General features: G+C 41.9%; 1 non-coding gene across 1 annotated transcript; it reads right to left on the bottom strand.

The window, feature by feature from the left end:
• Positions 1–2137: 2137 nt before the first annotated feature.
• Positions 2138–2243, bottom strand: LOC111752260 (U6 spliceosomal RNA). The gene has a single exon (XR_002787227.2). It is a non-coding gene; the product is annotated as a U6 spliceosomal RNA (small nuclear RNA).
• Between the last annotated feature and the right edge of the window lie 7829 nt (positions 2244–10072).

The raw sequence follows: 10072 nt of genomic DNA, 5'->3' as shown, positions 1-10072 counted from the left end.
GTGACATCTAGTCAGTTCCAACTCATAGCGACCCCATGTACAACAGAATGAAACACTGCCCACTCCTGTACCATCCTCACAATTGTTGTTATGCTTGAGCCCATTCTTGCAGCCACTGTGTAAATCCATCTTGTTAGGGGTCTTCCTCTTTTTCACTGACCCTGTACTTTACCAACCATGACGTCCTTCTCCAGGGGCTAGTCCCTTCTGATAACGTGTCCAAAGTATGTTAGATGAAGTCTTGCTGTCCTTGGTTCTAAGGAGCATTCTGGTTGTACTTCTTCCGAGACAGGTTTGTTCGTTCTTCTGGCAGTCCATGGTATATTCGACGTTCTTTCTTCACCAACACCTTAATTCAAAGGCATCAATTCTTCTTCGGCCTTCCTTATTCATTGTCCAGCTTTCGCATACATATGAGGGGATTGGAAATACCATGGCTTTGATCAGGCGCACCTTAGTCCTTGTGATCATTAAGAGTGTGTGTTCACTTGGCTGGACCATGTTTCTCAGTAGATTGGCAGTTATGATGTGTTTTGGCAGTTGTATAATAGTATAATCATCTCCATGATGAGGTCTGATATAACATGATAACCTCATTGATAGAAACTGCTGTGAGTAGCCAGTCAGGTGAAAGGGAGTTTTGTTGGGGGTGTGGCCTGCATTCAATATGCATGAACTTTCTGGCAAGGCTCGTGGGCCTTTGCTCGCTGGGGATCCTGCAGCTGGCTCCTGTTCATCTGACCTCTGGGTCTTGGGTCTTGAGCTAACAGCTTACCTGCTGATCTTGAAATTTGTCAACCTCCATGGTCTGGATCTTGGGTTCCCCATCTGCTGCAGCTACGTGACTCTGCAAAAGCCTCCAACTTGACCCATGGACTTGGGACTTTCCAGCCATTTCCTTGATATAAATCTCTCTCTCTCTCTATAGACACTTCACTGGTTTTGCTTCTCTAGAGGACCTAGCCTAAGTCAGTCCTCAAAGTGACATCTTTGCTTTTTAACACTTTAAAGAGGTCTTTTGCAGCAGATTTGCCCAATGCAGTGTGTTGTTCAATTTCTTGACTGCTTCTTTCATGGATGTTGTGGATTCAAGTAAAATGAAATCCATGACAACTTCAATATTTTCTCCATTTTTCATGATATTGGTTGTTGGTCCAGCTGTGAGGAATTTTATTTTCATAAGTGTGTGGTCTTTGATCTTCATCAGTAAGTGCTTCAAGTCCTCTTTGCCTTCGGCAAGCAAGGTTGTGTCATCTACATATTGTAGGTTGTTAATGAGTCTTCCTCCAATCCTGATACCAAGTTCTTCTTCATATAGTTCAACTTCTCAGATTATTTGCTCAGCATACAGTTTGAATAAGTATGGTGAAAGGATACAAACTTTATGCAAACCTTTCCTGGCTTTAAATCGTGTAGGTAAATATCTTTCTGGTATTCTCTGCTTTCAACCAAGATCCATTTGACATCAGCAATGATACCCTTTGTTCCATGTCCTTTTCTGAATCCACGTTGAACTTCTGGCAGTTCCCTGTCAATGTACTGTTGTAATCACTTGTGAATGATCTTCAGCAAAATTTTACTTGTGTGTGATATTAATGTTATTGTTTGATAATTTCCATATTCTGCTGGGTCACCTTTCTTTGGAATGGGCACAAATATGGATCTCTTTCAGTTGGTTGGCTAGGAAGCTGTCTTCCAAATTTCTTGGCATAGATGAGTGAGCACTTCCAGAGCTGCATCCTTTTGTTGAAACATCTCAGTTGGTATTCTGTCAATTCTTTTTTTTCTCTCTCTATTTTATTTTTCCTGAATGGTATGCTTTTGCATATCTCTGTGTAGTAAGATTCATGTAAATATTCTTTAGCTAAGGTTAAAAGAAATAATATCCTGATTCCTGCACAGTTATTAAAGTACATTAGTTTTTAGTTAGGTAGCAATTATATTACTAAACACAGCTTTGGTCCTTTTATCATTTTCCATTTGATTTTTCACAGTGAGATTTTTTAAGTTGAATTTGTACTCATTTGTTTTGGTCTGCTGATTTTTTTTTTTAATTTTTATTGTGCTTTAAGTGAAAGTTTACAAGTCAAGTCAGTCTCTCACACGAAAACGTATATACACCTTGCTACATACTCCCCAAAATATGGAACCTTCATGAATTTGCATGTCACCCTTGCACAGAGGCCATGATGATCTTCTCTGTATCTTTCCAATTTTAGTACATGTGCTGCCGAAGAGAGCACTATTCCATCAATTCTTGGAGCCTTGTTTTTTGGCAATGCCTTCAGTGCAATTTGAACTTCTTCCTTCGGTAACATAGGCTCTTGTTCATGTGCTACCTCCTGAAATGGCTGAACAGGTACAGCGACTCTGTGTATTCCTTCCATCTTCTTTTGATGTTTCCTGTGTTCAATATTTTCTCTGTAGAATCCCTCAATATGGCAACTCAAGGCTTGAATTTTTCTTCAGTTCTTTCAGCTTGAAAAAAGCTGACCATATTCTTCCCTTTTGGTTTTCAAACTCCAGGTCTTTGCAAATTTTGTTATAATACTTTGCTTTGTCTTCTCGAGCCACCCTTTGAAATCTTCTGTTCAGCTCATATACTTCATTATTTCTTCTATTCACTTTAGCTACTCTATGTTCAAGAGCAAGTTTCAGAGTCTCTTCTGACATCCATTTGAGTCTTTTCTTTCTTTCCTGCCTTTTTAATAACTGTTTGCTTTCTTCATGTATGATGTCCTTTATGTCATTCTATAACTTATCTGGTCTTCAGTCATTAGCGTTCAATGCATCATATCTGTTCTTGAGATGGTCTCTAAAATTAGGTGCATTGCACTCATGGTCATATTTTGGCTCTCATGGACTTGCTCTAATTTTCTTCAACTTCAAATTGAATTTGCATATGAGCAATTGATGGTCTGTTCTGCAGTCAGCCCCTGGTCTTCTTCTGTCTGATGATACTGAGCTTCCCCATTGTCTCTTTTCACAGATGTAGTCGATTTGATTCCTGTGTATTACATTTGGTGAGGTCCATGTGTATAATCACTGTTTATTTTGGAGAAAAAAGGTATTTGCAATGAAGAAGTCATTGGTCTTGCAAAATTCTATCATGCAATCTCCACCATCATTTCTATCACCAAAGACCGATCCTTCTTTGTTTCCAACTTTTATATTCCAATCACCAGTAATTATCAATGCATATTGACTGCATGTTTGGTCAATTTCAGACTGCAGAAGTTGATGAAAATCTTCAATTTCTTCACCTTTGGCCTTAGTGGTTGGTGCATAAATTTGTATAATAGTCATATTAACTGGTCTTCCCTGTAGATGTGTGGATATTATCCTACCACTGACAGCACTGTGCTTCAGGATAGATCTTCATATGTTTTTTTGATAATGAATATGATGCCATCCCTCCTCAACTTGTCATTTCTGGCATAGTAGACCATATGATTGTCTTATTCAAAATGGCCAACAACAGTCCCTTTCAGCTCACTAATGCCTAGGATATTGATCTTTATGCATTCCATTTCATTTTTGACAACTTCCAATTTTCATAGATTTTTTACTTCCTACATTCCACATTCCTATTCTTAACAGATGTTTGCAGCTGCTTCTTCTCATTTTGAGCCATGCCACCTCAGCAAATGAAGACCCCAAATGTTTGACTCCATCCATGTTATTAGAGTTGACTCTACTTTGGGGAGGCAGCTCTCCTCCAGTTGTATTTTGAGTGTCTTCCAATCTGAGGGGCTTATCTTCCAGCACTGTACCAGTCTCCCACTGCTATTCATAAATTTTTTCACAGGACAATTTTTTGGCTTGTCTTGTCTGGAAGCTCTGCTGAAACCTGCCCACAAATACCTGACCTTGCTGGTATTTGAAACTCCAGTGGCATAGCTTCCAGCATCACAGCAACATGCAAACCACCACTATACAAAAAACTGGCAGATATGAGGGGATTTATAATATATGTATACAAATATGTATAGAAAAAGCTATATACAACTTTATTAATTTTCTTGTTGATTTCATTGAGAGCACTGTAGATTTCTATATAAATGATTTATTGATGGTCGTGACAAAGTTTATAACAGGTTACCCACTACCCACTGCCATCGAGTCGATTCCAACTCATAGCAACCTCATAGGGTTTCCAAGGCTGTAAATCTCTGTGGAAGCTGACTGCCACATCTTTCTCCCATGGAACAGCTGGTGGTTTTGAACCACTGATCTTTTGATTAACAGTCAACTACTTTAACCACTGCAACACCAGGGATCCTTTATAACAGGTTAGAGTTTAGGAATTGTGCCAAACAAAAAGCCTGCTTTCTGTAGTTTTTGGTAGGCCAAAACATGAAGCAGGTGCCTGACATATGTTTTGTAGGAATTGCCTTGTCAGCTTTAGACCTTAGTCTTTGCATTCCACCCCGTCAGCCCACTCCAGGTCCCATTTTGCAGAGTTCTCTCAGATGGCCATTCAGTGCTTGTCTCCTGAGTTCATATTTGAATCATTTTTCTTGCTATCCACATTCAGTTCATCGGTAAGTTCTGTCTCAGTTACCTCAGGAAGTTTTGAAGTATACTAACTTTTCTTCAACTTGATGTCTCTTCCTTAATTCACACTAGACCCTGAATCAGCCTCCTACATATTATCCCTGCTTCCCTCTGGCCCCACACTGATCCATTTACGACAGCATAGCTGAAGTGATCATCAAAACATGTACACCAATACATACAATGCAATACTGCTCAGCATAAAGAGAGATTAAGTCCTGATACATGCCACAACATGAATAACCTTGAAAACATGCTGGTGAAATATGTCAATCACAAAAGGATAAATATTGTATGATCGCTGTCTTAGGCTGGGTTCTCTAGAGAAGCAAAACCAGTAAAGTGTATAAATAGATATATCTAGAGAGATTTATATCAAGGAAATCAACAGATCCCAAAATTGGCAGGCAAGACCACAGATGAGCTGCTAGCTCAAGTCCCAAGAACCAGAGGTCAGATGAACAGGAGTCAGCTGGAGGATCCAGAACAAGCAAAAGCCCCCTAGCCCTGCCAGAATGTCCACCCACATTTGATGCAGGCCACAAATTCAAGGAAACTCCCCTTCAACCAATTGGCTACTCACAGCACATCCCATCATGGAGGTAACCTCATATCAAATCTCAACAGGGAAGTGACCACACATCACGTGATTGCCAAAACACTGAGTATCATGGCTCAGCCAAGCTGACACACAATCTTAACCATCACAGTCCACCTCTTGTCAACTTGGCACCTGTACGCTTCTCCTTAAACCATACATAATCTCTGAATAAAGATAATTATGAAGTCATACTTGCACCTAACATGATACAACAAACACACAAACAACTGAAAAAGCACTAGCCCTGTTTACATTTTATTTTTATAAGTGAAGAAAACAAAAATATTTGATGCACACATACAAAGCAGAAATACTCTTAACAATTACAGTCCCCATTTCTACACCTGATCACGTGGCTGAAACTGTTTAAACTACCTTCTTCCACCACCATTCCATATTCCCTTTGCCTTCAGCAAGCACCTCAGCTGGTTGTGGCACTTTGCCTAGTGGGGTGACCCAAACCTTCATTCCTGAAGGGCCTGGGCCAATAGTAGTCATGTTGGAATTGGGGTGCTGTAGTTTTCCATTGACAGTAATCACAGGGAATGGTAGTACTAAGAAACGCCCTAAGGAATCTCCTGCATTCCAGACGTACTCTTCTTTACCTCCATTATGTAATATCAATCCGATTTCCCCTTGGTAACCTGGATCAATCACACCAACTGTATGGTAACTCCCTTCTTTGCCCATTGATCCAGAAGAATAAGGAACCCAAAGTGGCACAGCAGCTTGCACAGCAGCCTGAACCTATTGCAGAGCTTCTCTTGTTCTGGGCCCCACTCAAAACTAGGAGTTTTTCAAGTCACTTGTAAATCGGCCGGGGAAATATGCTGCCTCCAAAATCCAAAGAGGTCCGCTAGGGGTTGTGCCTCCTTTTTAGTTGTGGGAGGTGCCAGACACAACGACTTTTCCTTCACTTTAGAAGGATTATCTTGACATGCCCCATACCACTTGACCCCTAGAAATTTCACTGAGGTGGAAGGTGCCTGAATTTTTGCCACATTAATTTCTCACCCTCTAGCACACTAATGTTTTACCAATAAGTCCAGAATCATTGACACTTCTTCCTTACTAGGCCCATTCAGCATAATATCATCAATGTAATGGATCACTGTGACGTCTTGTGTAAGGAAAAGGTGATCAAGTTCCTTGAGGACTAAATTATGACAGGGCTGGAGAGTTGATGTAGCTCTGAGGTAGGCAACTGAAGGTGTATTGCTGGCCTTCTCAGGTAAAGGCAAACTGCTTCTGATGGTCTCTTGAAACAGGCATGGAGAAAAAGGAATTATCCAGATTAATAGCTGCATACCGGGTACCAGGAGTGGTATTAATTTTCTCAAGCAGTGAGACTGCAGCTGGAACAGCAGCTTCAATTGGAGTCACCACATGGTAAAGTTTTCAATAATCCACCGTTATTCTCCAAGATCCATCTGTTTTTTAAACTGGCCAAATAGGCCAGTTGAATGGGGGTGTGGTGGAAATCACCACCCCTGCCTCCTTCAAGTCCTTGATGGTGGCAGTAATCTCTGCAATCCCTCCAGGAATGTGGTATTGCTTTTGGCTCACTATTTTCCTAGATGGAGCCCTAGTGACAAAGTGATTAAGAGCTCAGGCTGCTAACCAAAAGGTTGGCAGGGTCCTATAGGGTCGCTATGAGTCGGAATTGACAGCACACAACAACAACAACAATTTTCCTAGGTAGGGGCAGTTCTAATGGCTTCCACTTGGCTTTTCCTGCCATAATAACCTTTACTCCATTTGTCAGGGATCCAATGTGGGGGTTCTGCCAGTTGCTGAGTATATCTATTCCAATTATGCATTCTGGAACTGGGGAAATCTCTACAGGTTGGGTTCAGAAACCCACTGGACCTACTGTGAGACTGACATGAGCTAAGGCTCCATTAATAACCTGACCTTCATATGCCCCCACTCTGATGAGTGGGCCACAGTGACGTTTTGGGTCTCCTGGAATTAGTGTCAGTTCAGAGTCAGTATCCAGTAATCCCTGAAAAGTCTGATTATTTCCCTTTACCCAGTGAACAGTCACTCTCGTAAAAGGCCATAGATCCCTTTGGGGAAGGCTGGGAGAAAGATAATAGTATACATTTTGGCAGTGTATTGGAGTCTTTCCTCAAGGGGTCCCAGCCTCCCCTTCAATCAAGGGGTTGTGGGTCTGTAAATTTGCTCAAGTCTGAGAATTGATTGAGTGGTCATGACTCTCCATTCTAGTGATTCAAGCCAGACTGCTGTTCGCTTTGCTAGAATTCATCTGCTTATCCAGATCAAGTAAATATTTAGTGGATTTCCTATCTATTTCACTCATATGGACACCATGACTAAGTAGCCAATGCCATAAGTCCATATGAGTCAGACTATTCTGTTTACTGCTTTAACTCTGCTATCCATTAAGGTAACCAAGCCCACCTTGTCTGTGTCAACTGAGTGCAATTACTTGGCCCCTACCACCATGGATTCCAATCAGCCTCATTGTAGTTGGGTGTCTTAATTCCTTTTGGGTGGTTCTCATTGCCAAATCTGACTTACTTAAAATAGCAATCACAGCAGTCTTCAAGGATGCTGGGGCTCCCTTCACAAATTTGTTCCTCACCATTGTCGTAAAAAATGTGTCCTTTGGGCATTCCATACGTGGATCTGTGGGTCTAAATAAATCCTGATAAATCCACTCTGGCATGCCAAATTCCCTAATCCTTTGGATACCTTCATCTACACTATACCAAAGCAGGTCTGGTACTTGAATTTGATTTAGTGTGAGCCATCTTGAAATGCATGCTTCCACAACCCAACCAAATAAACTGTTAGATCTTTCCTAACTTCTCAAGCTGAAACTTTGAATGTAGAATCTCTGCTTAGTGAGCCCATATCAATAAACTCAGACTGATCCATCTTCATGTTCCTTGCACCATTATCCCACATCCTTAATAGGCCATTCCCACATATATTCCCCATGTTTCTGTTTGTACATATTAGAAAAGTCAAGCAGTTCTTTCGGAGTGTAGTGTACCTCCTCCTGGGTTACACTTTTTACTTCACCTTTTGGTGGTCGCTGGGACTTAAGTCTAGTTATAGGTCTAGAAGCCAAAATCGGTGGGAAATGTTTTGAGAACATTCAGCATTGTCTTGTAAAGCATCTGCCTCAGGTGATGTCCCAGACAGTGACTCAGACAAAGGCACTTTAGATGCAGCTGGTTTAATCTCATTAGATGGTAGTGGAGGGGCTAACGGTTCTGTTGGCAGGAGTGATCCAACAGAATTTAGAGGCTCATTGTCTCCAGCTTCCTGATTATCTGCCCATATCTTAGTCACCTAGTGCTGCTATAACAGAAATACCACAAGTGGATGGTTTTAACAAAGAGAAATTTATTTCCTCACAGTAAAGTAGGCTAAAAGTCCATATTCAGGGTGTCAGCTCCAGGGGAAGGCTTTCTCTCTGTCATCTCTGGAGGAAGGTCCTTGTCCTCAATCTTCCCCGTCAAGGAGCTTCTCAGTTGTGGGGACCCTGGGTCCAAAGGATGTGCTCTAGTCCTGGTGCTGCTTTCTTGGTGGTATGAGGTCCCCTTCTCACCGCTCCGTTCTCTCTTTTATATCTCAAAACAAAATGACTCAAGATACAACCTAATCCTGGAGATTGAGTCCTGCCTCATTAACATAACTGCCTTTAATTCTGCCTCATTAACATCATAGGGGTTAGGATTTACAACACATAGGATAATCGTATAAGGTCATAAAATGGAGGACAACCACATGATATTGGGAATCATGGCCTAGCCAAGTTGACAGACATTTTCAGGACACACAATTTAATCCACAACATTCCACCCTTTGGCCCCCAAAAATTCATGTCCTCTCCACGTATAAAACACATTTATCCCATCATATCACTTTCAAGAGTCTTAAATCAACCCAAGTCCAAATTCCACCCTGGGGCAAAATTCTCCTTCATCTAGAATCCAAGTTATCTGCTTCCAAAGTACAATAGTGGAACAGGCACAAAGTTGACATTTCCATTACAAATGGGAGGAATTGGAGGGAAAGAAAGGATAACAGGCCCCAAGCAAGTCAGTAGAACACATTACATTAGCTCTCAAGCCTTGAAAATAATCCTCTGTTCTCTGAGACCAATGGCTGTGCTCTCCAGACTCTTGGTGTTGACCACACTCTCTGGATTCTGGGTGGAGACCCCTAGGCCCTGGGATTCAGTTCAGCCTTCCAGATCAACTCTGCTTCCTTGCATTGGGGCAGCCCCATTTTCCTAGTCCATCTGAGTGGCACTTCCACCTCCTTGGCCGTGGCAAGCCCCATTCTTCTGTCACTTGGACATGGCAGGCCTGCCCCTTCAGCTTTGAGCAGTGGATCTGGCCTCAACCTCCTGGCACTACTGAACAGCAGACTCACATCTCCAAAGGGAGCCAGTAGAGGAGGCAGGGGAGGTGTTGCTAGCCCAGATATTTGCCTTGATCCTCAGTGGACACTCAAGGAGGACCACAGGGTAACTACGAGTTGGAACTGACTCAACAGCACCTAAGAACAAAAGAACAGTAAAAGCCTAGATTGTCTTGAAGAGACAGTTGGTGGAATTATGTACATCAGACAATTCTTATAAGGGCTCAGAAGGAAGTAGGTGGCGGAAGGTGGAGAGATGAAGGCCGAGGGGGTGGTGAGCCACCACAGGCCCCACCCCCACCAGTACCACTCAGCAGATTCCATCATAGGGGTAATCACATATCAAATTTCAACAGGGAAGTGATTACAACATTATACAACTGCCAAAACACTGAGAATCATGGACCAGCCAAGTTGACACACATTCTTAACTATCACAGCCCATATGTCCCCATCCCAGGTTTCAGGATCCCATTTCTTTCCAATCAATGCCCTCACTTTAACTTCAGACAC

Source organism: Loxodonta africana, chromosome 26 (assembly GCF_030014295.1).
Source record: "Loxodonta africana isolate mLoxAfr1 chromosome 26, mLoxAfr1.hap2, whole genome shotgun sequence".
Classification (NCBI taxonomy): Eukaryota; Metazoa; Chordata; class Mammalia; order Proboscidea; family Elephantidae; genus Loxodonta; species Loxodonta africana.
The sequence above is the reverse complement of the archived record's forward strand: the minus strand, read 5'-3'. Positions and strand labels throughout refer to the sequence as shown.